The 5,000-nt window shown below is 51.2% G+C and overlaps 1 protein-coding gene across 1 annotated transcript in view; it reads left to right on the top strand.

Annotated features, from left to right (window-relative positions):
* LOC125286030 (teneurin-2-like) overlaps nt 1-5,000 on the top strand; it is a 215,446-nt gene that overhangs the window by 109,677 nt on the left and 100,769 nt on the right.

Raw genomic sequence — 5,000 nt, 5'->3', positions numbered from 1 at the left:
CAAAGACATATATCCACAGATGTACATGTGTGTACACATACTCTCCCAAACACACACGATGCCACACGGCATTGTACACATGCTCATTTATACACATGTATTCACCACACACTCACTCTCACATGGGACTGCACATACAGTATGGATACATGTCCAGTATGCAGGTAACATACTAGCCACACACACACGCAGGCACTCACACACACACACGCACGCACACAGGGACACACCCACGCACGCGCACACACACACACACACACACACACACACAAATACATATATTTTATCCATTCAGAATATACAAGTGTGTATTGACCAGAGCTCCTCTGCACTGTGTGCTGTTGCTCAGGCATTGATTTTCCCATTGGTTTGGCAAATCATGGTCTCCCCGCGGAGCTGCAGTTCAGCTGTAATCTCCGTCAGGCGCGGAGGCTGGGGAGGCAGGAGGAGTGGAGTGGGTAGAGGAGTGGGGAGGTGAGTAGAGGAGTGGGGGGTGAGTGGAGGAGTGGAGAGGTGGGTGGAGGAGTAGGGAGGTGAGTAGAGGAGTGGGGAGGCAGGAGGAGGAGTGGGGAGGCAGGAGGAGGAGTGGGGAGATGAGTGGAGGAGTGGGGAGGCAGGGGAGGAGGAATGGGGAGGTGGGTGGAGGAGTGGGGAGGCAGGAGGAGGAGTGGGGAGGTGGGTGGAGGAGTGGGGAGGTGAGTGGAGGAGTGGGGAGGCAGGAGGAGGAATGGGGAGGTGGGTGGAGGAGTGGGGAGGCAGGAGGAGGAGTGGGGAGGTGGGGTGGAGGAATGGGGAGGTGGGTGGAGGAGTGGGGAGGCAGGAGGAGGAATTGGGGAGGTGGGTGGAGGAATGGGGAGGTGGGTGGAGGAGTGGGGAGGCAGGAGGAGGAATGGGGAGGTGGGTAGAGGAATGGGGAGGTGGGTAGAGGAGTGGGGAGGTGGGTAGAGGAGTGGGGAGGTGGGTGGAGGAATGGGGAGGTGGGTGGAGGAGTGGGGAGGCAGGAGGAGGAATGGGGAGGTGGGTAGAGGAATGGGGAGGTGGGTAGAGGAGTGGGGAGATGGGTAGAGGAGTGGGGAGGTGAGTGAAGGAGGTGGGTAGAGGAATGGGGAGGTGGGTAGAGACGCACTGAATCAGCGCTTGCATCACATAAGGACTCCGTCAGTTCTCCGCCTGCACTGGGCTCCACACACACATGGTCAGGGCCTAGGTGATAGAAAACTACTGGTAGGGAAACAGTATGACACCCAAGCTGTGTGTGTGTCTGTGTGTGTGTCTGTGTGTGTATGTCTGTGTGGGTGTGTGTTATAAAGGGTGGGAGAGTGAAATAGAGGAATTGTGTGTGTGTGTGTGTTTGTGTGTGTGTGAGTGTAAGAGTAGATGTGTGAGGATAGCGATATATTTAAATGTTCATCTGTAGATTATTCTGGTGAGATTTGACTTAAGCATACATTGGATCATTTGTGAATGAGTTCCCACCTGCCCAGAACACAGCCATGATAACACACACTCTCCCGAGGATGCAGGCAGCACAACAGTATGTGTGTAGTATATGTTAGTATTTAGTATTCACTGTGGGGTGTGTGTAGTATATGTTAGTATTTAGTATTCACTGTGGGGTGTGTGTAGTATATGTTAGTATTTAGTATTCACCGTGTGGTGTGTCCACAATATGAAGTGCAGGCAGGTGCGCACAGGAACATTCCAACATGCATGCATGTGTCCGCATGGCTCCACACAACTGTATTCACACACACACAAAACACACACACACACAAACACACACATATATACACACACGCACAAACACACACACACTCACACACACACGTATATATACACACGTACAGTCACACACATATAAACACAGACACACACTAGTCTACATTAAATGCACAACTACATTTAGCACACACACTGAAAATAATGTAGTTTGTGCATTGTGTGCATTGTGTGTGCTTTCTCTGGTCCTCTGGGGCCTCCCTGTAGTTATGCTTTCCCCTGCTGAGCTGAGGGAGGTGGGGGGGTGAGATGGTTGGGATGGGGTGATCACCCCTCCTGATCCTGAATCAGAGGTAGCACGACCACACACACACACACACACACACACACACACACACCCACACACACACACACACACACACACACACATGAACACACACACATATGAACTTGCTTTCTTACACACACACACACACACACACACACACACACACACACACACACACACACACACACACACACATGAACTTGCTCTCTTACACACACACACACAGACACACACACACACACACACACACACACACACACACACACACACGGGCCATGCAGTATTCATGAGTGTGCAGCCGCATGTTTAATTCACCAGGACAGGTCCCAGGCCTGTTGGAGCGGCAGGTGCCCTGGCCCCTGCTTTTAATTAAAGCTGCCGAGCCCACATGTACAGGATGTCAGAGAACCACCAGCACGGACGAGTGTGTGTGTGTGTGTGTGTGTGTGTGTGTGTGTGTGTGTGTGTGTGTGTGAGGTGGGGGGTTACATACATCAGGCCAGATGGACTTCTTCATAGCCCCATCTCATCTCATTCTCTTCTCATTCTCAGACAGAGAGCAGAGATAGATGGCTCCCCCACAACTCTCCTCCACCTATGTGTGTGTGTGTGTGTGTGTGTGTGTATGTGTGTGACAGAGCCAGAAAGACAGATAGAGGGAGATGCATGTTAGATGGAGTTTCAAAAAAGGAAAGAGAAAGAGCCCTATAGAGCCCATAGTGTGCCTATTCTTGTGTTGTTGAAAGAGACCTATAGAGCCCATAGGGTGCCTACTCTTGTGTTGTTGAAAGAGCCCTATAGAGCCCATAGTGTGCCTATTCTTGTGTTGTTGAAAGAGACCTATAGAGCCCATAGGGTGCCTACTCTTGTGTTGTTGAAAGAGACCTATAGAGCCCATAGGGTGCCTATTCTTGTGTTGTTGAAAGAGACCTATATAGCCCATAGGGTGCCTACTCTTGTGTTGTTGAAAGAGCCCTATAGAGCCCATAGGGTGCCTATTCTTGTGTTGTTGAAAGAGACCTATAGAGCCCATAGGGTGCCTACTCTTGTGTTGTTGAAAGAGCCCTATAGAGCCCATAGGGTGCCTATTCTTGTGTTGTTGAAAGAGACCTATAGAGCCCATAGGGTGCCTACTCTTGTGTTGTTGAAAGAGCCCTATAGAGCCCATAGGGTGCCTACTCTTGTGTTGTTGAGCCCTATAGAGCCCGTGGGGTGGCTACTCTTGTGTTGTTGAGCCCTATAGAGCCCATAGGGTGCCTACTCTTGTGTTGTTGTTATTGGTTATTCACTTCACACTGGCATTCACAACCAGACTGGTGCGTTAACATTGCAGAATATGTGTGTTAAAAAACACACCAAAATGTTATTCAACATGTTATAAAATACGTTTTCCAAATATGTCTAATAAATGGCAGAAATTAAAAAATTAACATGACCCCAGTATTGATTTAGTGCAGGGGTTTTCAACCAGTTGTCCGCGGCCCACTTGTGGTCCGTGAGGACCTTGCTAGTGGTCCGTGACCATGGATTCAGTGATGTAGTTTCAATGTGGGAATCAGTATTTTTATTCAGTGGTGGTTGCGTAATTAGTCAGAATGGTGGTCCCTGGTTCACAATCAGTTAAAAACCCCTGATTTAGAGTACATTAATGTCATTATCATGGTGGGGCTCATAACATAAGCTCCATATTGCTCCTTTAACCTCTGTAGACCCAGCGTACAGCAGCCTAGTCCAGCGCTTCCTTGCAGTGTGGTGGAGCCTTGGCGTTTTGCAGGCAGGTGGAGGTGTGGTGGAGCCTTGGCGTTTTGCAGGCAGGTGGAGGTGTGGTGGAGCCTTGGCGTCTTGCAGGCAGGTGGAGGTGTGGTGGCGCCTTGGCGTCTTGCAGGCAGGTGGAGGTGTGGTGTTTTCGCACAAGACGTCAGAAGGAACCTGCACTAGAAAATTCTCAGCGCCATCTGGCTGAAAATGCCAGTTTGGGCCAAAACTGGTGCAGGAAGCCAAAACTGCCCCAATCCCACCACCACCACCACCACCACCACCCACATTACCTCCCCCACTGTCCAGAGCCCTGGCCTTGGCCTGTGCAGCCCGCTAGCAAGCAACACCCCTCTCTCTGCCGGACTTTAATTGGGGTTCTGGCCGTACAGATGGACTCTGTACCACACACACCGTCTCAATCACACACACATACACACACACACACACACACACACACACACACATGCAGAAACCAAATTACACTGCATTACATTTTCTGCTCATTGAATTTACAGCGAGCACAAGCTCAAAAATTTGCACCAACCCGCCTTTGCACGCACATGCACACACACACACACACACCCACACACACACATACACACACACACACAGACACACACGCACACACACAGACACACACACACACACATATACACACACACACACACACACATATACACACACACACGCACACACACACACAGACACACATACACACAATAATAATACACACACACACATATACACACACACACACACACATATACACACACACACACACACACACACACACACACACACACACACACACATGCACATCCTCGTCTCGGCGCCGGACGGTGTGCTTTTAAATCTAACTGGGTTCCATGGCTACATCACTCTAAAGCCCTGCTTGGCCAGAGGTAACCCCCCCCCACACACACACACACACACATCATCCTGTACCCTCAGACCCCCCCCCCTCCCAGCACCCCTTCCCAAAAACAGAGGGAGCTGACCCGCAGCCAGGCCGCCAGGGCTAGAGCCAGACTGGCCAGGCTGCCGGCTGCCAGTTCCCCCCGAAAAGCTGCATCCTCCCTGGGCAGTGTGGCGTGCGGCAGCCAGGCCCATGCCAGCCTGGAGGGGAGGGGAGAGGGAGACAGAGAGAAGGAGGGAGAGGGAGACAGAGAGGGGGGGGGGTGTTGTGATGGGTTGG

This window comes from Alosa alosa, chromosome 21 (assembly GCF_017589495.1).
Source record: "Alosa alosa isolate M-15738 ecotype Scorff River chromosome 21, AALO_Geno_1.1, whole genome shotgun sequence".
NCBI classification, from domain to species: Eukaryota; Metazoa; Chordata; class Actinopteri; order Clupeiformes; family Clupeidae; genus Alosa; species Alosa alosa.
Note: the sequence above shows the minus strand (reverse complement) of the source record. Positions and strands in the feature narration are given on the sequence as shown.